Source organism: Schistocerca cancellata, chromosome 1 (genome assembly GCF_023864275.1).
Source record: "Schistocerca cancellata isolate TAMUIC-IGC-003103 chromosome 1, iqSchCanc2.1, whole genome shotgun sequence".
Classification (NCBI taxonomy): Eukaryota; Metazoa; Arthropoda; class Insecta; order Orthoptera; family Acrididae; genus Schistocerca; species Schistocerca cancellata.
The window spans coordinates 284,909,140-284,936,868 of record NC_064626.1 but is presented as its reverse complement, the minus strand read 5'-3'; the positions used below and the strand labels follow the sequence as shown (position 1 = coordinate 284,936,868).

General features: G+C 42.6%; 1 long non-coding RNA gene across 2 annotated transcripts; it reads left to right on the top strand.

Moving 5' to 3' along the window:
- The first annotated feature begins 875 nt into the window (after positions 1-875).
- On the top strand, positions 876-27,729 carry LOC126171335 (uncharacterized). Of its 2 annotated transcripts, none has more exons than XR_007535471.1 (7): positions 876-939; positions 2,007-2,515; positions 2,693-2,805; positions 12,223-12,313; positions 12,495-12,593; positions 12,765-12,862; positions 27,070-27,729. It is a non-coding gene; the product is annotated as an uncharacterized LOC126171335 (long non-coding RNA). The 2 variants fall into 2 exon arrangements; XR_007535472.1 differs by having other exon boundaries at positions 12,765-12,890.

The following is a 27,729-nucleotide window of genomic DNA, read 5'->3' as shown; positions in this document are numbered from 1 at the left end:
TTGTTGACAATGAACTTCCTGAGGGCTTTGAAGGAATTGTGCTGTGGTTGTTGCTGCAAGTTCCCCGATGTATTGGAGAGATTGATGGGAAGCACATGGCTGTAAGTGCTCTGACAGTAGTGGCAGGAAATTTTACAATTGAAAAGGGTCATTTAGAATTAGCTGCTTTCTGACGTTTCCACTTAACAGCCTGTCATATGCTGATGTTGGGCACCAAGGAAGGAATTTGGATGGAGATGTATTTAAGTATGCTTCTGTAAGATATCTCAAAAAATATTGGCCTTGCGACATCATGGATGCTGACCTGGAGGGAAAAATTTCCTGGCAGATCCGCTTCCATCTCAGAAAACATCATAAAGCCATATCTGGGAAGACACAAGATGCAAAAGAAAGAATTTTTAACTATGGTTGTCTGTTTAAAAAAAGATAAATAATTTGCTGAGGCAGCAGACCACTCCTGCCAAAAATCAGCTATTTGCCATCAGACTGTCTAGGGCAAGGACGGTTGTAGAAGATACATCTGCATTATGGCCTCATTATATCATGTCTTCTGAAAATGAATGTTGTTGCAGCCTCAGAAGGTAAAAACTATCTCAGCAGAGTGTGTCTGCGGATACAGGTGTGGAACGCTGTTTTGTCTTAACAGCATGTTACAAACATAGATAGTCCCATGGTAACTCAAAAATGTATCAATCGTTGTAAAAGATGTTCCAAACTAAGTGTGATCATTATGTTACAAGGAAATATGAAACTATTAACAATATTTGGTGTAGCTTACCAGCTGAGAATAGAAATATAATTTTTCTTAAATAAATGTGCTCATTTTGTGGCATAAGTGCGATTTCAGACAATTTCTTTAATTGGCATTTCTGTTACAGGTGGCTTGTGCAGCACAATCTCTCAGCATGGCAGTGAATACACAATGTCCCAGGAGGAATGGTAAATATTCATGGATATTACAGGCATATTCGTTTGAAGCACAAAATAAAAAGGAAACTTCGTATGGACATATGCTTCATTCTGGATGGTTTCAGAGATAAAACGCATTTAATGCCCAGGGTGGTTATAATCAAAATTTTCACTACTTGACCCATTATAGATGGAAAAAGATTTGTTGTTTGGGTACCAACTTTATGTAAATGACATTAAGGTTGTGCACTGCAGGAGTTATGGTGTTAATTGTTTTAGTGTCATGACTTGCTGTTAGGGCCAGTATTTGTACAATGATGTAGGGTTGAAACACTAGAATATTGCATCCCAACACAGGTCCAATTCACCAATAGTTGCTGTGGCCTTCATGGCATGATCACAGCATTAATGACAGTGTATGTTTGTAGTGGTGTTATTACCCTAATCAACCCTTATAGTGGAGATAAGAGGGAGAAAACAATCCTTCGTTGCTGGAAGCTACTGGCAAATTGTTGATTTTGGCAGGAGTGGTCTACTGAATTGGAAACTTATTAATCTTGTTTAAACAGATTTATTTACTGCTAAACACACTGACATGTAAGGTGTGTGGCAGTTTAAAAAATTACCCCTTTTTACACAGTCATACAATTTCTTGTAGATTCAACCACAATCCTTTCTTAGGATCATTCTCTAATTACGCACAAGCTACAGTTTCTATTGGAGTTCAGTGCTCGGTCCCTTACTCTGTGAGTATGGAGAGATCCTCTTTCTGCCAAAGGATTTAAGAACAGGATTTGGAAATTTGAATTAACTGGCGATTTGGGAATTGCTCCTGGGGGAGGCAGATGGTCAGTTGTGCCACAAATGGTTGAAGAAGTTAATGTTGTCATGGCTGAGAATGCTGGACCTGAAGTGTGCGATCTTAAATCAGTGCATGAGATGTGTCAAGACAGCTGAACATTCCATGTGCCACCATTCAGAAACTACTTTGAACAATTGTGAAGTGGTATCTATACAAAACGAATTTCACATTACCCACCAACTTCTGCTACATGACACTGACATTAGAGTAAAAGTTGCTTTTATGTTTCTTGCAGGGATTGAAGAGGACAATGGAATGTTTTGTGGAGTGATGCGCACTTTATGCTCTCGGAACAATCATAGTTATCACGTTTGGGGATCGTCGCTGCCAACGAACATTCATGAAATTTACCTCCATAGTGCATGTGTCACTGTGTGCTGTGGCTTCACACAACAGTTCTTTGAAGAACTTGACCCCAAGCACCAAGCAGCGTGAACAGCACACATTACTGTGATATGCTTCGCCAACATGTGATCCCTGCTCTGTGGAAGAGAGGTGCTGTGGACTAGACTGGTTGGATACATGATGGAGTTCCACCTCGCATTGCTTGCAAGGTCTCTCGGTCACTCCATATTTGGAGAAAATCAAATCATTGGGTAATCATTCCAAACTTAATGACTGTCAAGATCACCAGATTTGAACCTGTGTGATTTCTGGGTGCAGGGTTACCTGAAGGACAGGGTTTATCAATGGAATACTTGAGTATCGGATCTTCCACCTGGGATGCCCTGTTTAATCAATCAAGTAAGTTTCATTTTTACCTTTATTTCAGACACCATTCATTTTTATATACACTATGATGAAAATTGTGGGACACAATCTGAAAAGAATGATAGAAATAATGTTTTCTGAGTGAGAAACATGAATTAACGAGTATTTATATTAATTGCCAATGGTTTGTAAGCAACTTATTCATTGCAGGGTAAACCCAGAAGATGAATGGCCATGATAACTATTCAGACATGTAAAGCATCTTGGTGCTTGGAGGGCAAAATCAGAGGAAGAATGGCTATGACATTTACATAGTTAAACAAGTAAGTTTTCTTCAGTGTGTAACGGGTAGCACAAAATTTTGTGTAGACTATGATGAAAAGCTTACATACACAACTGGGAAATAATGACAGTAATATTTCTTAGCTGAGTGAATAATAGGGTGGTCACAAGAAATCATTGTTGAAATGTTTATTGTGGAACCACAAAAACTTTCCAGTTGTGTAGAAAACTTTGACAGTTTCACCCCAGCTTTATGAAATCGTCAATCTATGCCTTGAGAGGGACAGGTTTTGTAAGATTGGTATTTCTAGGAAAAGTCTGCTTTTCTGTCATGAAACAAGAAATTCTTCCTAGAACCTGATGAACGTTACTCATATTGCAGGAAATTTCAGCATATTGAAACTTTATTTTCATCACTTTTCTATTAAATATTTTAAATTTAGCAGTTTTCATGTAGGGTCATGATACATTCTGGCACTAAAGTGAATTAGGAAATCCTGTATTAGGATGGCCAAAACATAGACATCCATCCTCCCAAATCTGATACCAGTGTACTGACAAACGCTCTACCACATTAGATTTATACCTAATGTAAAATACTTGTTTGCTCGTTCATTCATACATGGAACAAGTTAGCTTCATAAATGAAAAATATTTAAACATTTTTGATGGCAGCTCTTAACACTTACCCACTGCACACACCACACACAACTGCAGATGTGCCAGGCACTTAAATGTGATTTGCAGAGTATCAATGTAGATGTAGACCACAACTGTGATCCCACGGTTTTATTACATCTCTGCTTGACTCTGCTCTGTTGAGACTTAGCACCCATATGATGCATGAGTTACTGAACTCAGGGATATAAGATATTAGTACTACGTACTACAGATTTTGTGCGTACTGTAGTGTTATAAGTATTCTGCCATAATATTTTTTGTCCTGAATTGATCTCTACTGAGAATTCTGTAACTAATCTCTAATTTTATATTATGCAATATTTTTAACTGCCTTTCTAAGAATATATATTTTAGTTACCTATTTTGTCTTTGAGGCATTCTGCTACACAGTTTTAGGTGATAATGGAAAATTCTGTGGCTCCATAAACTTTCCCAGTGTAATTATTGTTTGTATTCATATCGGGTCTCCAGCTGTAACATCTCGTAATCTGGACACACTATTTTGGCTGTCCACCTGGCCTCCATCTTCAAGTGAGTAGGTTGTAGCACTATCCCGCCGGAACTGAAATCAGACACGGTGGCGGCTCCTTTAAAACAAATTGTGGGTCTTTCACACGTGTGCAGACATAACTGCCCTCTAGTGACAGGCACAACAGCGGACCAGTGGTGAGAGCTCGTGGAAACGAGGATTGTTGCATGGAGCGTCATCGCCACATAAGTTTATTTCAGACAGAAAAATCTGCAGTGGCGGAACATCGTCTTACTGAAGGACATAAAATGTTGTACGCTGAGACACAAGTGGTTGTCCTTGTGTCTCGGTATTGGGACTGTGTAGTGAAAGAAGCCATTGAGATCTGGCTATGTGACAATAATATAAACAGACATAAGGGATATCCTTTAAGTAAGGGGTGGGACCCTGTTCTGTTTGACATTAAGAAACATGTCAATAGTGTTTTATATCGATTTGTTTCCGTGAGCTTTGACCACTGTTGTACCTGTTGCTAGAGAGCGTTATGTTCGTGCATGCATAGTGGACCCACGGTCGGTGTATAAAGGAGCTGCAATGTTGTTTTTGATTTTAGTTCTGGTGAGATAGTGCGACAACCTACTCACCTGAAGATGGCAGCCAGGTGGACTGCTGAAATGTTGTGTCCTGATCACAAGATGATCTGACTAGAGACGTGACATATATACAATACAAAATGCTATTTGATATTTTAAATTTTTTCAAAGTCCAAACTGGCTACTGTTCTGTCAATATGTGGGTAACTATATATATATTAGAGGGAAACATTCCACGTGGGAAAAATATATTTAAAAAGAAAGATGATGAGACTTACCAAACAAAAGCGCTGGCAGGTCGATAGACACACAAACAAACACAAACATACACACAAAATTCTAGCTTTCGCAACCAACGGTTGCCTCGTCAGGAAAGAGGGAAGGAGAGGGAAAGACAAAAGGATATGGGTTTTAAGGGAGAAGGTAAGGAGTCATTCCAATCCCAGGAGCGGAAACACTTACCTTAGGGGGAAAAAAGGACAGGTATACACTCACACACACACATATCCATCCGCATATACACAGACACAAGCAGACATTTGTAAAGGCAAAGAGTTTGGGCAGAGATGTCAGTCGGGGCGGAAGTACAGAGGCAAAGATGATGTTGAAAGACAGGTGAGGTATGAGCGGTGGCAAATTGAAATTAGAAATTAGCGGAGATTGAGGCCTGGCGGATAGCGAGAAGAGAGGATATGCTGAAGGGCATGTTCCCATCTCCAGAGTTCTGACAGGTTGGTGTTAGTGGGAAGTATCCAGATAACCCGGACGGTGTAACACTGTGCCAAGATGTGCTGGCCGTGCACCAAGGCATGTTTAGCCACAGGGTGATCCTCATTACCAACAAACACTGTCTGCCTGTGTCCATTCATGCGAATGGACAGTTTGTTGCTGGTCATTCCCACATAGAACGCTTCACAGTGTATGCAGGTCAGTTGGTAAATCACGTGGGTGCTTTCACACGTGGCTCTGCCTTCGATCATGTACACCTTCCGGGTTACAGGACTGGAATAGGTTGTGGTGGGAGGGTGCATGGGACAGGTTTTACACCGGGGGCGGTTACAGGGGTAGGAGCCAGAGGGTAGGGAAGGTGGTTTGGGGATTTCATAGGGATGAACTAAGAGGTTACGAAGGTTAGGTGGACGGCGGAAAGACACTCTTGGTGGAGTGGGGAGGATTTCATGAAGGATGGATCTCATTTCAGGGCAGGATTTGAGGAAGTTGTATCCCTGCTGGAGAGCCCTATCCTCAAATCCTGCCCTGAAATGAGATCCATCCTTCATGAAATCCTCCCCACTCCACCAAGAGTGTCTTTCCGCTGTCCACCTAACCTTCGTAACCTCTTAGTTCATCCCTATGAAATCCCCAAACCACCTTCCCTACCCTCTGGCTCCTACCCCTGTAACCGCCCCCGGTGTAAAACCTGTCCCATACACCCTCCCACCACAACCTATTCCAGTCCTGTAACCCGGAAGGTGTACACGATCGAAGGCAGAGCCACGTGTGAAAGCACCCACGTGATTTACCAACTGACCTGCCTACACTGTGAAGTGTTCTATGTGGGAATGACCAGCAACAAACTGTCCATTCGCATGAATGGACACAGGCAGACAGTGTTTGTTGGTAATGAGGATCACCCTGTGGCTAAACATGCCTTGGTGCACGGCCAGCACATCTTGGCACAGTGTTACACCATCCGGGTTATCTGGATACTTCCCATTAACACCAACCTGTCAGAACTCCGGAGATGGGAACTTCCCCTTCAGCATATCCTCTCTTCTCGCTATCCGCCAGGCCTCAATCTCCGCTAATTTCTAATTTCAATTTGCCGCCGCTCATACCTCACCTGTCTTTCAACATCATCTTTGCCTCTGTACTAACGCCCCAACTGACATCTCTGCCCAAACTCTTTGCCTTTACAAATGTCTGCTTGTGTCTGTGTATATGTGGATGGATATGTGTGTGTGTGCGAGTGTATACCTGTCCTTTTTTCCCCCTAAGGTAAGTCTTTCCGCTCCTGTGATTGGAATGACTCCTTACCCTCTCCCTTAAAACCCATATCCTTTTGTCTTTCCCTCTCCTTCCCTCTTTCCTGACCAGGCAACCGTTGGTTGCGAAAGCTAGAATTTTGTGTGTATGTTTGTGTTTGTGTGTCTATTGACCTGCCAGCGCTTTTGTTTGGTAAGTCTCATCATCTTTCTTTTTAAATACATAACTATATATATATCTATACAATAGAGGGAAGCATTCCACATGGGAAAATTATATCTAAAAACAAAGGTGATGTAACTTACCAAACGAAAGCGTTGGCATGTTGATAGACACACAAACAAACACAAACATACACACAAAATTCAAGCTTTCGCAACCAACGGTTGCATCATCAGGTAAGAGGGAAGGAGAGGGAAAGACGAAAGGATGTGGGTTTTAAGGGAGAGGGTAAGGAGTCATTCCAATCTTGGGAGCGGAAAGACTTACCTTGGGAAAAAGGGACAGGCATACACTCGCGCGCGCGCGCGCGCGCGCGCGCGCGCGCGCGCGCGCGCGCACACACACACACACACACATCCATCCATCCGCACATATAGATACAAGCAGACATTTGTAAAGGCAAAGAGTTTGGGCAGAGATGTCAGTCGAGGCGGAAGTACAGAGGCAAAGATGTTGTTGAATGACAGGTGAGGTATGAGCGGCGGCAACTTGAAATTAGCGGAGGTTGAGGCCTGGTGGGTAACGCGAAGAGAGGATATACTGAAGGGCAGGTTCCCATCTCCAGAGTTCTGACAGGTTGGTGTAAGTGGGAAGTATCCAGATAACCCGGACGGTGTAACACTGTGCCAAGATGTGCTGGCCGTGCACCAAGGCATGTTTAGCCACAGGGCGATCCTCATTACCAACAAACACTGTCTGCCTGTGTCCATTCATGCGAATGGACAGTTTGTTGCTGGTTATTCCCACATAGAAAGCTTCACAGTGTAGGCAAGTCAGTTAGTAAGTCACTTGGGTGCTTTCACATGTGGCTCTGCCTTTGATTGTGTACACCTTCCGGGTTACAGGACCTGAGTATGGTGGTGGTGGGATGGTGCATGGGACAGGTTTTACACCGGGCGCGGTTACAAGGGTAGGAGCCAGAGGGTAGGGAAGGTGGTTTGGGGATTTCATAGGGATGAACCAAGAGGTTACGAAGGTTAGGTGGACGGCAGAAAGACACACTTGGTGGAGTGGGGAGGATTTCATGAAGGATGGATCTCATTTCAGGGCAGGATTTGAGGAAGTCGTAACCCTGCTGGAGAGCCACATCCAGAGTCTGATCCAGTCCCGGAAAGTATCCTGTCACAAGTGGGGCACTTTTAGGGTTCTTCTGTGGGAGGTTCTGGGTTTGAGGGGATGAGGAAGTGGCTCTGGTAATTTGCTTCTGTACCAGGTCGGGAGGGTAGTTGCGGGATGCGAAAGCTGTTTTCAGGTTGTTGGTGTAATGGTTCAGGGATTCCGGACTGGAGCAGATTCGTTTGCCACGAAGACTTAGGCTGTAGGGAAGGGACCGTTTGATGTGGAATGGGTGGCAGCTGTCATAATGGAGGTACTGTTGCTTGTTGGTGGGTTTGATGTGGACGGATGTGTGAAGCTGGCCATTGGACAGATGGAGGTCGTTGTCAAGGAAAGTGGCATGGGATTTGGAGTAGGACCAGGTGAATCTGATGGAACCAAAGGAGTTGAGGTTGGAGAGGAAATTATGGAGTTCTTCTTCACTGTGAGTCCAGATCATGAAGATGTCATCAATAAATCTTTACCAAACTTTGGGTTGGCAGGCCTGGGTAACCAAGAAGGCTTCCTCTAAGCGACCCATAAATGGGTTGGCGTACGGGGGGGCCATCCTGCTCTGTATATATGACATACTAATTTGTTCCGTAGTGCACAAAATAGATCAGTAGATGTACACAGTTGGTGTTGTAAGATAAAGATACCCAGTTTTTTAAACAGTTTCTTATGAAGAACCTAAGTACTTCTAAATGTTACACGTACGGCCCTATTCTGCAGTTTGTTCATGTTTCATGCATTTAGTCCTGTGAAAAGAATTCAGGAAGTATGTATTGAGTACACTATAAGGCATTGCATGTTATACACACTGTATTTTTTACCTTAAAAAACAGTTTAAGTGGGGATGTTTTCATAAGTAAATACAACAAAATTGAAACCAAAAGAGAAGCAATAAGAGGAAAATAGACAAAGGTAGGTGTAAAAATAAGTGTATAGATACATGTTAATACTAACATTCATTACATTAATATTATTTAAATTTTTGAGCTGAGGTTGGTAATAGCTTTTGCAATAATGGCATTTGTTTAGCAGGAGAGTATCCATTCAAACACAACTTGTAAGAGGAGCAGCCCTGGTTATTCATCTACCTTCTCTCAACATTTGAAGTCTTGGATTAATTTTACCTCCATTTTAGCCATTTCATTCACTGTTTTAGCTTTCAATTTATGTTCTCGCACCACTCTGGACTACTATTGAAAGTCCTGTACCTTTTTAAATTTCTCCCAAACTTAAATTTTGAGAAGAATAAACCACTTTGTCCAAAAAACATATCTACTTGTTTAGCATTGTGTTCCTTTCACTTACCTAGCATCAGTCATTGTTATTTTCTATTTCAGCCTGAAACTTGTTTTGACTTCGACAATGACTTGTCTTCAGTGTCATCAGTTTACCTGTATTTAACAATTATTTTTCAGAATTATAAGTCTTGGTTCAGAGCTGAAGTGGGTTTGGAGTTGGTGAACCACATTTTCACATAAATATTGATTACAAATAAATGAACACATTCAGTACTTCTTGTCTGGATAACTTAAGGAATACTGTTCATTGAAAAGTTTGTGCTGTAGATGCTTTTACTGTGTCTCTAGATCAGTTATATTCTTACTACACCTATCTTAATATAGATATTGTTTCAGTAAAGATGCCTTCAGCACTGTGACTCATTTCGAGACCTGTTTTCTCTGGATAGGGAAAAGTAGTTTTCCTATTTTACTGCATCGCCTCTGCTCCCTTTGATGTACTGCTGTAGTCAGATTCAGGCAGTTTGCACAGGTTGAGGCTTGGATGAGGATTGCATTTTTGCTGGTTCCAAGTGACAGTTGTGGTAGATGCATACACGTGATTTGTGCTTGAAGAAAGCCTGTATCCTACACGTCGTCGGTATAGAACCTTTCATTGATCACCGCCATCAGTGATGCAACTTTCAACAAATGGAATAAAAATTCAGTAAATAAGTTGCTAAAATCAAGTTTTTGCTTATATTGTCCGAGATTCACAGCAGAGCACTCAAAACACTACTGACAACTCATTGGCTGCCTTAGATGTGTGATGTAGGTACGCAGAACAAGCCTAAACTCAATGGCCATAGTTCGTGGCTCCAACTCAGTGCTTGGTATAGGCTTCAGCTCTAAAAATAAAATTTGTTTTAATTAATGTAAAACTATCTGCTTACTTAGTACCAAAAACCATGAATTGTTGTTCATTTACCATAAATTTCCTGCCATTGCTTACCATCTACATCTATACTCTGCGAGTCACTGTGTGGTGTGTGGCAGAGGGTACTTTTTGAATAACTGTCACTTCTTACCTTTCATGATAGTCACAAATGGTTCACAGGAGAAACAATTCCTGGTAAGCAGTGTGAGCTTGAACCAATCTGTTATTACATTCACAGTCTGTTCTTAAGAGAAAATTACTGGGAAGCAATAGTTTGACTCATTTAGGAATGTACACTTCCAGAATTCTAACAGTAAAAATCACTTTGTGGTGCAGAATTCCTCTCTTGTAGTATCCATCACTAGTGTGAATGAGAGTTTCTGTGATGTTTTTGCACTCACTAAATGAACATATATCAAAACCTGCTGCTCTCCTTCGGATCTTCTCTATCAATCCTATTGTTTATGGATCTTGAACTGATGAGCGAGGTGCAAATGTTGGCAAACAAGTGTTGTGTAACGTATTTCCTTTGTGGTTGGAGTACACTTCCTGAGAAGTCTTCCAATGAATAGGGCATTTGCCTCACTTAATAATTAGTTTTATGTTATTGTTAAACTTCAAATCGCTCTCTATGCCTACTCATTGATATTTTAAGAATTCAGTTGCTTCCGGTAATTTTTCTTCAGCTGAGTAAGCGTTCAATACTGTCTGCCCACGATAGCTGAGTGGTCAGTGCAACAGACTCAATCCTACGGGCTCGGATTCGATTCCCGGCTGTGTCGGAGATTTTCTCCACTCAGGAATTGGGTGTTGTGTTGTCCTAATCATCATTATTTCATCCCATTGATGCACAAGTTGCCGAAGTGACTTCTTTTAGTTCAATAGACTCAGAATATGTATGTTATTACTCCCTGAAAATTTGAATACTCTACTCAAAGTGGTTTCTGAGATTTAAGGAAAAATGCAATGGAAAATGTAAATTTTCAGGAATGGCTTCTAAAGTTTCAAAAGACACTAACTCACTTAATATATATGCATAATTTTATTTTTGGTCACTCAGAAGCACCCTGCACCATACTGTATATCATCCTCTTGACCTTTTCTTCTTTCTGGACTCCTTAGTGGCCAACTGTGCTGCATATTCTGCTTTATCAATGTGAACCATGTCCATCTGTTAAAAGTTCTCTGTACAGTTTGCTCCAGGATTAATTCCCACAGGCTGTAGCACTTCCACCCAACCAATATTGCCATCATTAAAAGCAATAACAGCATTACTGACCCCCACTTTAGTGTCTTCATACCAACAAAAACATATTTGTGTAAGCAAGTCCATGTAAGATTATTGAATTATTGGGATTTTTAGTCTGACCATGCAGACACTTCCTCAGTAATTCAGGATTTGCCAGGTCTCTGTAAATAGGTTTTATGATATCCATGACGACTGCTGGGCTGGAATGTTTGTGGCTGTATGAACTGTTTGAGTACTGGGCATTGCGGTAACTGCACCATGAAACAGGTCCAGGAGGACAAAGGTGGTGTACTGGTTTTTCATCAGTTGACAGTCTGTGGAAGAAGGTAGCCCATATTGCCTGCTTCATTTTCAACAAATCCTCAGTGTTATTTCTAATGGCCATCCCAGAATACTACTGTAGTTCGTCAATCATTTTGTCTGTCAGCCTGCCTCTTATGGTTTTACTATCAGAAAGTTTCCTGTCTCTCAAACTTCATTTCAGCTTACACAACCTGGTGTCCGTCCTCTTCCTCTTCTGTACATGACCAATACAATCACATAATTTAACATTTATAACACAGCAATCCACAGCCTTCTATATACATATAAAAATAGATTTTATTAGATCTTGAAGTAATGCACGTAAAAATTTTAACGTTTTCAACCGGTGTATATTATATTTAAAACAATAAAATAAAATAATTCCCATGTGAGTTTATAAGTGATTTATTGGTTTATTCGGAAAATTGCAAATCTTATTATGAGATCAAAATCCGAAAATGTGAAAAAAAGTTTTTTCCATTCTAACTCCCCTTAGTATTATAAGTTGAGCTGAGACTTTTCCATTTTATGTTCTGGGTGACCAGTGGAAATTTTTTAGGGGGGGGGGGGGGGCGGCAAAGTTCACTAAAGGTGAGATGAAAAGCGTATTTTCCCCTATACCTTATACCTAGTTAACAAGCTTACTTTAATGAATATAAATATTGATTTTTCCTTGGTTTTGTGTTGTTTGCAGGGCAAAACCAATGGATGGATGGCCATGATGATTGTGAATTCAAATTGTTGTGCATCTTATGGATTAGAGGCAAAATGACTTGCGGTAATAAGTAAGTTTTCTTCTGCCTTAAATAAGCACCATGTATTTGTGTATAACCTGATGAAAACTGTGGGACACAATCTGAAAAGAATGATAGAAATATTATTTTCTGAATGAATAATTTTAATTAAAAAGTAATAGTATTGATTTTCCATTTTTTAAAACATATTTCTTGTTGTTGCCCGAAACAGATACACATGGCCCTGACAACTATATGCGAATGTGCAAGTCATTGTACTTACCGCAAGACAGAACTATGGAAAAATTATAGTTATTGTTCAACTGAACAAGTAAGTTAATTTTTGTTTTACAGGCATAAGACATTTCCATAGAGACTATGATGAAAACTGTGGGACACAATCAGAAAAAAATGATAGAAATATTATATTCTGAGAAAACAGTTTTACATAATGATCATTACTGTTTATTTTCAATGGTTTTCAAAGTTTGTTTCTTTACAGAGAAAAACCTGTGGACAAATGGACATAATGACTAAATTCACGCATTATCTGATCTGTTGGAGCAAAATACCATTGTGATGAATGTGTGATTAAAAGAAGTAAGTTCTTTTCTGTAAAAGGCACAAGGTAATTATATACGACTGTGATGAAAACTGTGGGACACAGTATTATGTGGAGCACTGGCGGTGTACAAATATCAAAAAAAGTTTTGCATCACCCCAGTTCCCAAACTCCTGAAGATAGATGTTGACTGTGGATACTATATCACAGACACAGTCCCTTTGACTGTTCAGAAATGTCACTAAACCCGCCCAAAGATGTAAACAACCATGCATGAGCAGTGCCTATTAGGCGGAGGGGGTCCGACGGTCGATCAGTTCTAGTGATTCCGCCAGGATGTACAAGGCACATGTTGTCTGTAGTTCAACCATGCCTGGATGGTCAGTACCACAGTTCGATCGTGTCCGCATTATTAGTTTGTGCCACGAAGGGCTCTCAACAAGGGAAGTGTCCAGGTGTCTCAGAATGAACCAAAGTGATGTTGTTCGCACATGGAGGAGATACAGAGAGACAGGAACTGTTAATGACATGCCTCGCTTAGGCTGCCCAAGGGCTACTACTGCTGTGGATGACCACTACCTATAGATTATGGCTCAGACTGACTGCAATGCGACCATGTTGAATAATGCTTCTTCTGTAGCCACAGGACGTCGTTTTAAGATTCAAACTGTGCATAATAGGCTGCAAGATGAGAGACTTCACTCCCGACGTCCATGACAAGGTCCATCTTGCAACCATGACACCATGCAGCGTGGTACAGATGGGCCCAGCATACCGAATGGACAGCTCAGGATTGGCATCACATTGTCTTCACTGATGAGTGTCGCATATGCCTTCAATCAGACAATTGTCGGAGATGTGTTTGGAGGCAACCTGGTCAGGCCGAACGCCTTAGACACACTGTCCAGTGAGGGCAGCAAGGTGGAAGTTCCCTGCTGTTTTGGGGTGGCATTATGTGGGACCGACATACGCCACATGTGGTCATGGAAGGTGCCATAACGGCTGTACGATGCTTGAATGCCATCCTCCAGCCGATAGTGCAATTATATTGGCAGCAAATTGGCGAGGCACTCGTCTTCATGGATGACAATTCGTGCCCCCATCGTGTACATCTTGTGAATGACTCCTTTCAGGATAGCAACATCGCTTTACTAGAGCGGCCAGCATGTTCTCCGGACATGAACCCTATCGACATGCCTGGGATAGGTTGCATAAAGCTACTTGTGGACGATGTGACCCACCAACCCTCTTAGGGGTCTATGCCGAATCGCTGTTGAGGAGTGGGACAATGTGGACCAACAGTGCCTTGATGAACTTGTGGGTAGTACACCACAACAAATACAAGCATGCTTCAATGCAAGAGGATGTGCTACTGGGTAAAATTTTATGTACAGGTTCCGGAACTGAGGTGATGCGGAACTTTTTTGATGTGTGTGTTGTAAAAAGCCCATTAAATAAGGCTTGTGCTGCACACAATGCTATATGTTCATAGAATTAAACTTGATTCAACACAAATGAAATGAAATAAAACTGATGACTTAAGTCTATCTTTAATGTTAACAGTTTGCCATTTCTGTACTTAATGTCTGTCTGTTTAAGTAACTCATCCTGTCTACATTAATAAAATAAGAAAATTATGCATTTCTAGTTATTTTAATATGAGATTTTGGACTCTTGACACAATTTCTTTCAAGCTAAAACATCATGAAATGCTTCCAGACAGCAATTTTAAGATCTGTTGCTATACAATTGGTAACTCTTAAATGTGCAACAGTGTTTTTGCCCAGTACACAGTTCATTTCATTTCTCAGAGTACTAAAATACTTTTGCCGCCAGTCTCTGAAAGACTTTCATACTAACAGCATGTTCAGAATATTCAGTATTAAATATTTCTTCCTTCCACATGAATATAAATGATACGTTATTCCTGAGATACGTCTTTCAACAAATTTCCTATTACCCCAGATCATGTAATACTCCGATTGCCTGCCCTTAAAGCAAAACGGGCAACTGCATGGTTTTTCAAACGGGCAACACATGTTACCGGTGATGCTATGGTGCTCATTGAGCTTAGGTTTGTTGCTGATTAGCGGAAGTCAGTGTGTTACACACTGAATACATTCATCCGCAACCAGTTGTAGGTGCAACTTCAGTTTCGCTTGTGCAATTTTTCTCTGGTTTCCCCCCCCTGCGGGTCCGGGGATTAGAATAGGCCAGAGGTATTCCTGCCTGTCGTAAGAGGCGACTAAAAGGAGTCCATCCCCCTCACGGGGGTAGTTAGCGCCTGCGTCCGGAGACGGACGGTTCCACGACCTATAATTGTGGTCTTTTTGGTTTTTCACTTCTCGTTTCTTCCTTCCTTTTGTTGGTTCCTTTCTTTGCTCTTCTCCACCTCACTGTCTTCCTTACTCTTTCCCTTGACTTCTCCTTGCCTTCTCATTGCCTTCTTCTCCTTGCCTTCTCATTGCCTTCTTCTCCTTGCCTTCTCATTGCCTTCTTCTCCTTGCTTTCTCATTGCCTTCTTCTCCTTGCCTTCTCTGGTCTCCGCCTCGGCGTTTGAGACAGTCTGTCCTCTTTCTCCCTCTCTCTCTTCTTTTTCCTCTTCTTCCTTCCTCCCTGTGCGTGCCTGAAGGCCGACCCACGCGTTCGCACGCGTAGCCGGTGATGGGGTAACGCGTAAGTCCCCGCCCTGGGTAGACATGTAAGGCACGCGCGTACCCCCTGGTAAAGGCCAGGCCCGGGGAGGGGTGATTGCCTGAGCTGATACCTTCTGACCATGCCGATTGGTCCCTCCGTCTGTTTCTCGGGAAGTGTGACCTGAGGTGTAAACATTCACCTAAGGCGGGAGTGCCCTCTGAGAGGGTCCCCACAAGGAAGGAGCGCGCCATCGGAGACGCTGGCAATCATGGGGGATTCCTCCGCAATGGATTCTACTCCATCTCTCTCGACTTCGACCCAAAAACGGAAACGTGACCAGCCAACAGTGACAAAAGTGCTACCGCCTGCCCCACAGTTCCTCGTAGTTTCTCGATCTGAGGACGGAAAGGATATTTCCTCTGTCAACCCTTTCGTTATTCAGAAGGGCGTAGATGCCATAGCCGGATCTGTCAAATCTTGTACCAGGTTGCGTAACGGCACCTTATTACTAGAAACTGAGAGTGCCTTTCAGGCACAAAAACTGCTTCGGGCCACACTCCTGTACACGTTCCCTGTCCGGGTGGAGGCCCACCGAACTTTGAATTCGTCTCGTGGTGTAGTCTATACTAGCTCCCTCGACGGATTGACTGACGAGGAGCTTCAATCTTTCCTCGCTGAGCAGGGCGTGATGACTGTCCATCGGGTCATGAAAAAGGTCAACAATGACCTTGTACCGACCTGGACACTTTTCTTGACCTTCGATAGTGTTAAGCTGCCATCGCGCATCAAGGCGGGCTACGAGGTTATTTCTGTTCGCCCCTATGTCCCGACACCTACGCGCTGCTACCAGTGTCAGCGTTTCAATCACACTCGACAGTCTTGTTCCAATGCGGCTAAATGTGTCACTTGTGGCAGGGATGCCCATGAGGGTGACTGTCCACCTCCGTCTCCTCGTTGTGTGAACTGTCAGGGTGACCATGCCGCATCCTCCCGCGACTGTCCTGTCTATAAGGAAGAACGCTGTATCCAAGAAATTCGGGTCAAAGAGAAAGTGTCCACCTCGGCTGCTCGCAAGCTATTGGCTAGTAGGAAGCCCACGCTGCTCCCAGCGGGGAAATACAGTACTGTCCTCACCTCTCCTCGGACTACCCGGGAGGTAGCAGACATGCGATCTGACCTTTAGCACCACGGTCGTCCGTTCGGCCAGTGCTAAGATCGCGCGGTCGACGTCTCCTCTTCCTCCCATCACCCCACAGACACCAGCCCCTTCCTCAGCTTCTGCTAAGTCGAAGACCCCGAAGTCAGATGCATGGGCCTTCAAGAAGGAACCATCCCGTGCAGACTTCCTCCGTCCCTCGACCTCCCAGCCTTCGACTGGTACTTCCACCAAACGTCCTTCCAAAAAGGCGCATAGGAAGCACAGTTCTCCTTCTCCGCCACGGCGCATTTCTTCTCCTGCGCCACCCAGCGGTTGCCGCCTCAGGCCGTCATCCGTTTCGCCTGGCCGCACCGCTGGTAGCCGTACATCTGGCCGTTCACCGGCGGAGGAAGCTCCCCCTCCCGGCCATCCTCCCGAGATGGCCGATGACCCTATAGACCCAATGGACGATGACTGTCCGCCTACTGATAGCGGCGGCAGTGCTCGCTCGAAGCCAGGCCCTAAGCGGCCTTCGAGGTGACCCCTTCTCTCATCTTCCTTTTCTTACGATGGCACTTATTCACTGGAATATTCGCAGCATTCGCTCCAACCGAGAGGACTTGAAGTTGCTGCTCCGCTTGCATCGTCCGCTCGTCGTAGCCCTCCAGGAAACGAAGCTACGCCCATGCGATCAAATTGCCTTGGCACACTACACCTCTGTGCGTTTTGATCTACCCCCTGTGGTAGGTATCCCAGCTCATGGAGGGGTTATGTTGCTGGTCCGGGATGATATTTACTACGATCCCATCACGTTGCACACCGGCCTGCAGGCAGTTGCCATCCGCATTACTCTCCCCACTTTTACGTTTTCCTTTTGTACCGTTTACACTCCATCGTCATCTGCCGTTACTAGGGCAGACATGATGCAACTTATTGCTCAGCTACCTGCACCATTTTTGTTAACTGGAGACTTCAATGCCCACCATCCCCTTTGGGGCTCTCCAGCATCCTGCCCTAGGGGCTCCTTGTTAGCAGACCTTTTCAACCAGCTCCATCTTGTCTGCCTCAATACTGGCGCCCCTACTTTTCTTTTGGACACATCTCACACCTATTCCCATTTAGACCTCTCTATATGTACTCCCCAACTTGCACGCCGGTTTGAGTGGTATGCACTTGCTGATACATATTCGAGCGACCACTTCCCGTGTGTTATCCATCTCTTGCAGCATACTCCCTCTCCGTGCTCCTCTAGTTGGACCATCTCCAAGGCAGACTGGGGGCTCTTCTCTTCCAGGGCGACCTTTCAGGATCAAACCTTCACAACCTGCGATCGTCAGGTCGCACACCTCACGGAAGTCATTCTCGCTGCTGCTGAATATTCCATCCCTCACCCTACTTCTTCTCCATGTCGCGTACCAGTCCCCTGGTGGACCGCAGCATGTAGAGACGCTTTACGTGCTCGTCGACGTGCTTTACGCACCTTTAAACGCCACCCTACAGTGGCGAATTGTATTAATTATAAACGATTACGTGCTCAGTGACGTCGTATTATTAAAGAAAGCAAGAAAGCCAGCTGGGCTGCTTTCACAAGCACCTTCAACAGTTTCACTCCTTCTTCTGTTGTCTGGGGTAGCCTGCGCCGGCTATCTGGCACTAAGGTCCACTCCCCAGTTTCTGGCTTGCAGATCGCGAATGAAGTCCTTGTGGCCCCTGAGGCTGTCTCCAATGCCTTCGGCCGCTTTTTCGCAGAGGTTTCGAGCTCCGCTCATTACCACCCTGCCTTCCTCCCCCGCAAACAGGCAGAGGAGGCTAGGCCACCTGACTTCCGCTCCTCGAATTGTGAAAGTTATAATGCCCCATTCACCATGCGGGAACTCGAAACCGCACTTGGCCGATCACGGTCCTCCGCTCCAGGGCCTGATTCTATTCATATTCAGATGCTGAAGAACCTTTCTCCTGCGGGTAAAGGTTTTCTTCTTCGTACATACAATCGCATCTGGATTGAGGGACATGTTCCCGCATGCTGGCGCGAGTCTATTGTTGTCCCGATTCCTAAGCCGGGGAAGGACAAGCACTTGCCTTCCAGTTATCGACCTATCTCGCTTACCAGCTGTGTCTGTAAAGTGATGGAGCGAATGGTTAACTCTCGATTGGTTTGGCTGCTCGAGTCTCGACGCCTACTTACCAATGTACAATGTGGATTTCGTAGGCGCCGCTCTGCTGTTGACCATCTGGTTACATTGTCGACCTTCATTATGAATAACTTCTTGCTGAAGCGCCCGACCGCGGCTGTGTTCTTTGATTTGGAGAAGGCTTACGACACCTGTTGGAGGGCGGGCATTCTCCGCACCATGCATACATGGGGCCTTCGCGGTCGCCTCCCTCTTTTTATTCGTTCCTTTTTAATGGATCGGCAGTTCAGGGTACGTGTGGGTTCTGTCCTGTCCGACACCTTTCGCCAGGAGAATGGGGTGCCACAGGGCTCAGTTTTGAGCGTCGCTCTCTTCGCCATCGCGATCAATCCAATAATGGATTGCCTCCCAGCTGATGTATCAGGCTCCCTTTTTGTGGATGATTTTACCATCTATTGCAGCGCGCAGTGTACACGTGTCCTGGAGCGCTGTCTTCAGCGTTCTCTTGACCGTCTTTACTCCTGGAGTGTCGCCAATGGCTTCTGTTTTTCTGCCGAGAAGACGGTCTGTATCAACTTCTGGCGCTACAAAGAGTTTCTCCCACCGTCCTTACGACTCGGTCCTGTTGCTCTCCCAATTGTGGAGACAACCAAATTTTTAGGCCTTACCTTTGACAGGAAACTTAGCTGGCCTCCACATGTGTCATATTTGGCCGCCTGTTGTACCCGTTCTTTAAATGTCCTCCGTGTTCTCAGTGGTATGTCGTGGGGAGCGGATCGAACCGTCCTACTTCGTCTATATCGGTCGATCGTCCGCTTCAAGCTGGATTATGGGAGCTTCGTATACTCCTCTGCACGGCCATCCATCTTACGCCGCCTCAACTCCATACAACATCGGGGTTTACGACTTGCGATCGGAGCATTTTATACCAGTCCCGTAGAGAGTCTTCATGCTGACGCTGGCGAATTGCCACTCACCTACCGGTGGGATATACTGCTTTGTCGGTATGCCTGTCGGCTACTGTCAATGCCCGACCATCCGTCTTATCGTTCCTTTTTTGACGACTCTCTTGACCGTCAATACGAGTTGTATGTCTCTGCCCTGCTACCCCCTGGCGTTCGCTTTCGTCGCCTCCTTCAACACCTTAATTTTTCACTCCCTGCAACCTTTCGAGTGGGCGAGAGCCGCACGCCACCTTGGCTCCAGGCTCAGGTCCACGTTCACCTTGACCTCAGCTCGATCCCAAAAGAGGTCACCCCCGGTTCGGTCTACCACTCCCGTTTTTTGGAACTTCGTTCGAAGTTCATCAACATGACTTTCATTTATACAGATGGCTCTAAGACCAATGACGGGGTCGGGTGTTCCTTTATTGTCGGGGCACAAAGTTTCAAATACCGGCTCCATGGCCATTGTTCGGTCTTCACAGCTGAGCTCTTTGCCCTTTACCAGGCTGTCCTTTACATCTGCCGCCATCGACATTCTGCTTATGTCATCTGCTCAGATTCCCTGAGCGCCATCCAGAGCCTCAGTGATCCGTACCCGGTTCACCCTTTCGTACACCGGATCCAACGCTCTCTTCAGCAGCTGGTGGATGTCGGTTCTCCGGTTAGCTTTATGTGGGTTCCTGGCCATGTCGGTATCCCTGGGAACGAAGCTGCAGATGCCGCGGCCAAGGCTGCGGTCCTCCAGCCTCGGACAGCTTCTTGTTGTGGCCCTTCGTCCGATTTTAGCAGGGTCATTTGTCGGCGCATCTTATCGCTGTGGCATGCCGATTGGGCTGCACTTACCGACAACAAGCTTCGGGCCTTAAAACCTCTTCCCGTGGCTTGGACGTCCTCCCCACGCCCTTCTCGGCGGGAGGAGGTCGTTTTAGCCCGGTTAAGAATTGGACACTGCCGGTTCAGCCATCGCCATCTGCTGACGGCTGCGCCGGCGCCGGCGCCGTTCTGTCCATGTGGGCACTTGCTGACGGTTAGACACATTTTAATGTCCTGTCCAGATCTTAACACACTGCGCCTCGATCTTAACCTGCCAAATACTTTCGATGCCGTTTTAGCGGATGACCCACGAGCAGCTGCTCGTGTTCTTCGTTTTATCAATTTGACAAACCTCGCTAAGGACATTTGATGATGCTGTTTTTTAATCCTATGCCTGTCAGTCTGTCTTTTATCGTGTTTTCCCTTTTAGTTGTTGTTGTCAACTTGTGCCTCGCGGTTCATTCTTAGAGTAGTCAGGGCGCTAATGACCATTGAAGTTGTGCGCCCTAAAACCACAAAACACAAAACACATCTCTGGTTTCCAGTCGATGAATGCATATTTGTTCCTGTAATTCTACAAACTAAGATTATTTCTACTGTAGGGACACTGCATAAAATTACATTTGGAATAAATAAATGGAATCTGTGAAGACTAACACTGTTTAACGATTCTCACAAGTTAGTGCTTATAAGCGCAGAGTATTGCAATAAAAGCTTTCGGTTAATTAGTTTTTCTGATAATGCACAGCTATATGGATTAGAGGAAAATGAACTCTTTATAAATTCTTTAAAACTAGCTGTGTTGTCTGCTATATCATTCTGCAATTCTTAATTGTTATAAAAGTTTTGACAGCAGTGGCTGAGGTTGTGAACCACCAGTTTCACATTCATTTGCTGGAACTAACCTGGTTGCAACTGGCTGTAAATTATCAGTTGCTGTGTTTTTCATTCCTATCAGTGTCATACATCATCCAGATGTCTTAAAGACAAAATAAAAAACCAACAGCACTGTTGAAAGTGAGGTCACCACCAAGAAGATTGTTCTGTATACTTTTCAGTTAATGTGGAACATCGTAAATAGCAAATACTGCACATCCATTTACACGGAAATAAGGTCTTTTAGGAATAACCTGTAATTGCTTGACCATACTTACAATACTAGGTCCCTGATTATGTTAAAGATAAGTGTTCTGCATTTTATTCCAGTCTTCAGTTTCTAGAAGCGTGGTGTCTACTGCAAGGGTATTCTAAGTGTGGATAAAATTGAGTGAACGAACATCAGTGAAAACAGCATTCTGTCAGCTGTAAATGGTAGGCGGACTTGAGGAAATATGTTTTGTGAAAGTTCATTTCCTATCCACTGTGCCTCTTGTTATTCCTGAAAAAGTTTTGAAACATGTTCTAATTTCTTCTTCTATGCAACATTTGCTTTGTAAATGAAATAAATATTGTCTATAATGTCATATTCCATTTAATGCTGAGCTTTTTCACAGTGAGAAAAAATTTAGTTGTAAACACATAAAACTGAGTAAGTGGTGTGTTGCAGCATCAATTGATTGTCAGATTTTGCAATAATGGTGAAGAATGCTGGAGCTGCAATTCAGTGTTATAAGCATGCTGTCTCCATATGTTTCATGCTTAGGCACACATTCAGGTGCCTACATACTTAACTTCCCTTCTCAGTTTTGCTTGCTTTGTGAAAAACAGCAAGCAAGATAATCCTATCTCAGTAACGAAGATTTACGTTGTAGCTGTAACTAGTGTTGTCATAGTGTACGACAATTATTACTGCAAAAATAAAGTAAAAAACAGTAGCATTTATAGAATTGACACAGTATGTTTGTTGTTTCATCAGTGTTTGTTGTTTCTCTCCGGTGTGAAAGCTTCTTCCCAGGCACAAATGTAGTGAACACTGGCGAATTGTCTGTAAGTGCTTGTTTGCTTACGTTTGCGTGTACTCGCCGCTCTGAAAACGAGGCCCTATGATCCTTCTCTCATGTTCGTTTCTGTTTGCTATGCAACAGGGTGTATAAAACAATATTGATTCAATGTGACAATACTTCAGTCGTTGTTGGTCATTCATAACTACTTTTTAATTGAAATTATTGCTACCATTTGACTGTAAGTTTCTGTTGTTATCTGTAAAATTGTTTTCAAGGAAAACATGAAAACTTAATGTTCTTTAAATTGTGTTGTTCAAATGTTTTCACTTAATGTCTTGCACTTCGTTATCCATGTGTTATATTGGTTTTGTTTTCACATTGCAATTAAAAATGACTCTACAGTTGAAATTTTGATAGTGAAATAAGTAAATAATAAAAACTTATTCAAATGGCAGCAATGATTAAATTTAAAATATTACACTTCCTGTGGAGGAAGTGCAGTTACTGCCTCGTGTTGACATTTAAGACAACAAAATTTAGAGAGGATAGAGTGATCGTGGACCTTTATTGGTACTTACTCATAAGTAATACATTCAGTTTCCCAACTACAGACTCCCAATTGCATATATTATCTTTGACAGGAAGTCTGTACCATATCATTTAAGAGTGTATTCAGATAACTGTTTATGCAACAAACTGATATCCACATAACATCCATTTAAGGGGAGTTAGAATGGGGAAAAAAATTTCACGTTTTCGTTTTTTATCACATTATAAAATTTGCAATTTTTCGAATAAAATGATGAATCCCTTACAAACTCACATGGGAAGTATTTTATTTTATTGTTTTAAATATAATATGCACCAGTTGAAAATGTTAAAATTTTTTCATGCATTACTTAAAGATCTAATAAAATAAAATCTGTTTTTTTAATATATAGAAGGCTGTGGATTGCTGTGTTATAAATGTTAAATTACATGTGTGTATTCGTCATGTCCAGAAGAGGGTGTGCACCAGGTTGAGGAAGTTGAAACTAAGTTTGAGAGACAGGAAATTTTCTGGTGGTAAAACCGTAAGAGGCAGGCTGACAGACAAAATGATTGATGAAGTATAACAGTATTATGGGATATCCATTAGAAATAATACTGAGGATTTGTTGAAAATGAAGCAGGCAGTATGGGCTACCTTCTTCCACACCACCTTTGACCCCCTGGACCTGTTTCATGGTGCAATTACCGCAATGCCCAGTACTCGAACAGTTCATACAGCCATAAACATTCCATCCCAGCAGCAGTGATGGATGTCAGAAAACCTATTTACAGAGACCGGACAAATCCTGAATTACTGAAGAAGTGCCTGCATGGTCAAATTCAAAATCCCAATGAGTCGTTCAATAATCTTACATGGACTTGCTTAACAAATATGTTTTTGTTGGTATGAAGACACAAAAGTGGGGGTCAGTGATGCTGTTATTGCTTTTAATGATGGCAATATTGGTTGGGTGGAAGTGCTACAGCCTGTGGGAATTAATCCTGGAGCAAACTGTACAGAGAACTTGATCAGATGGACATGGTTCGCATTGATAATGCAAAATATGCAGCACAGTTGGCCACTAAGGAGGCCAGAAAGAAGAAAAGGTCAAGAGGATGATATACAGTATGGTGCAGGGTGCTTCTGAGTGACCAAAAATAAAATTATGCATATATATTAAGTGAGTTAGTGTCTTTTGAAACTTTAGAAGCCATTCCTGAAAATTTACATTTTCCATTGCAGTTTTCCTTAAATCTCAGAAACCACTTTGAGTAGAGTATTCAAATTTTCAGGGAGTAATAAGATACATATCCTGAGTCTGCTGAACTAAAAGAAGGACATAATGTTTTGTATAATTGAAATTATTTAGGATAATGTACAAAAAAGTACATAAAACTTTAATCCTGTGATTAAAAAATTGTATTTCTAAAAGCAGTGGCTGAAATGCAATTAATTTAGGTCAGTAGACTCAGAACATACAGTTGGATGTCCTGTGAAAGTTTTCCTGTCAGTCGCTACAGTGGTTCCTGAAATACAGATAAACCAAGTCACTAAGTCTAACATTGTCAGGATTGGGCATTCCACCTCCCCTTAATCTAGTTTTCTTGGCCTGGTATTCTGTTCCAAACAACTGTCATCCAATCTATCATCAGGTTATTTTATCCATTCCTTTTTTGACATCTAAAGTCTTGCAGACAGTTTTTCTTCTGGTGTCATTTTACTGGAAATACCCACCCATGGGGAGAGAGAGCTTCCTTCTATTTGCTAGTGCACACAGCACTACATTTATGCGGAACGTTTCATTCCCAGAACTTCCAATGTTAACACTTAATGCCCTTCGTAGTGACAGTAATATTTGACTGCATGTCAAAGTAACCTGGTGTCAGATTTTCATTGCCCATATGGCCTAACAAATAGTCCTGCTATTTTCTGGGATGGGTTATACAATGCTGACACTCAAGTAGTTTTTGTCAAAAACTGTCAGGAATTGCTTCGCAAGTGTTGCTCTGCTTTGTGACATAAACCCCACCCTCATCATCTTCATGAACCACACAGCACTTGTTTTGATTTCCACAGCGAATGTGGTATGAAAATTCATATTTGTTGCTCATGCCTTCATTTGGGTAATATATTGAATTACCAGGAAGCCTTGATTGTCTTTCTTTTGTGTGAACAACATGCTGATCCAACTTCTGAAACATTGCTGCTTCGGTCCCCAGGAAGATTGGCACGTAGAACTCATATTCTTTATTATTTATCCGATACCACTTCCGAATATTGCTTCTCTGACACCAAATTCTTTACCTACTGCGTGTGTGGCCTCTGCTTTATAAATCACCATTACCTTCAAATTAGCGTCGTATTGTCTGCGGGAATCGTGAACCCATATATGTATGTGTCTCAACACAGTCACGACTGTAATATGCATCAACTGTGACTGCTACAATTTACAGTCCTTCTAGTGCTTGTTTAGGCAAACTGAATGACAACAATGTATTTTCCTCTTTGCTCTCTACAGCTGAATGTGCAGAAATTCTATCACTTTGGATTAACACTATAGCCAACCATAAAAATTAAGTTCAGTAGAGCTGTAGCAGCTTCACCACTTGTAGATACACACATTACATTTATTGTGCCTCATTTAAAGTATTCTGTGCGCTATTATTTTGTTAGTATTAAATTTTCTTCTGTAGAAATGTATACTATTGTTGTTTGTACAGTTACAAAGACAATTACATGGTTGTGTGACCTCAGTTGCCAAAGCTGCACCTGTAAGTGTGAGAGGACCCTTGTATTCCATTATTAAACTATGTAGAAACGCTGATCTCAACCCTGAGCGTGTCCCTCCCCCCTCCCCCCCCCCCCCCTCCCTGCCCTCCAATGATCAATTTGGAATAAAGTATCGTCTTACAGACAGGTAAATGCAGTATTCTATGGCTCCATCAAATTATCTAAGTAATCTAAAATTTGCTTTACTAAGTGATCAGGTATGTTAAAGCCCAGTGGAAGCTCTGTCAGACACTTCTGAATGGCAGTTTCAGTCAATACTTCAAGATGCCTGTCACATTGTGCAACTAGTATTTACAAAAACTTTTTATATTATCTCCTCTTTCCCAATAATATAATCCATTCAAAAATTGATTGGTTCTTACCTGTTTGGCCTTGGAGTACAAAGTACCAAGATGATTTTTGTGAGGCTCCTCATGTTTTCCTCAGTTCACTATTTATCTCCAAAAGCTTTATAGAAAATTTAATTTTCTGCATTTAATTGCAGTTACCTTTACAATATTGACTAAAACTGTTGGATGGTGTTTACTTTTCTCATAAAAATATTTCACTAATGGGTTGGGCCACATAACATTACAGAGTTTATGTCTTTCTAAAACCAACTTCTGGCAGATTCATAAATATTATTTGCCAGTTACAGGTAGGTTTCAGGTTCAATTTTATTTGATTTACTTGTATTCTATTGCACATCATCAGCACAGTTAAATACATCACCCACTTGGGTGTTCGTACTACTACTGTCTCGTGCTGTGTGACAATCTAAATTTGATTATAAGTTTCAAGAGCTCTGGTTTTAGTTAGTGGTGTGTTGACATAATATGAGTTCATCAACTTTTAAATTTCTGTTCATTGCCAAATTGTACAGAAACTTGTTCCTTTCTCACAGCATCAATAGCAGATGTCAAACTTACTTAAAACTACGCTGTTCTGGCCAACTTTACCAAATATTTGTTACAGTGCCATATTTTTCACAAATTTATTTAAAATTTGTCTCTGCAGCTACTAAAAAATGGGTATTTATTTTACCATATACATTTTGTTCAATTGATTTTGGTTTGTTTTTAGATCTAAAATAGTTTTGGAAATGCTTGTTATAGCATTTAGCATTGGAGTGACTAAACAGGCATTTTACAATAGTACACATGACTGTCTTACTTTTATTAATACGTTGGTTCAATTTGTAATGTTTATTTCTTAATGCATTTATAATTTGAGTAACTTCTGAAAGTGCTTGCCATGATGAAAATAGTGGGACACAATATGACAGATGATGATTCCATGTTAGTAGAACTGAGCAAGTGCTTTAAAATTTATAGAATAATGGTTGTTATACAAAGCTGCTCTTAGATGACTTCTAATCACAGTTCACCTTGTTCCAGGTTACTGATGTGCCCTTATCATCAGTATGTAATTGCACAAACGTTATGAAGATTCCATCAAGAAAAGAGCCCTAAGTGAATGTGCAAAATGACCATGGAAAAATATGTGATCCAGTCACATTAACGTGACCACTGCCTATGTTTAGCATCAATGTGCAAGAATCACTCAGATGGCAGGTGGCAGCACTAGCAGAGGAGGGTATACAAAGCATGTCAGAGGCACGCGGAAAACACTGCAGTCATTTTCATAATGTGAAAACGGAGCAATGTATCTGACGTCCAAAGAGACATAATAATTGACTTTCTGTCTGAGGATGGAAGCATTTCTGAAACGTCTTAAGTTCGTAAACTGTTTGCAAGTAACTGCTGTTAATGTATACTGGCACTGTAAGTATGGTGCTCCACGGGCCTTAAATGGCAGGGGTGAATGACGGTTGCAGGGATGTGTGTGGACAAAGAGGTGTGCAACTATTGAGCAACTGACTGCCCAGATGAACTAAGGCGAGCTAACACTGCATTATCAATGAATTTTCAGTGAATGTTGCTGCATATGAACGTCTGTAGCAGGTGTCTCACACATGCTGACGGCTGTTCATCGGAATGAAGGCTGGAATTTGCACTGCAGTACCACAACTGGACATAAACTTAGTGCCAGGTTTT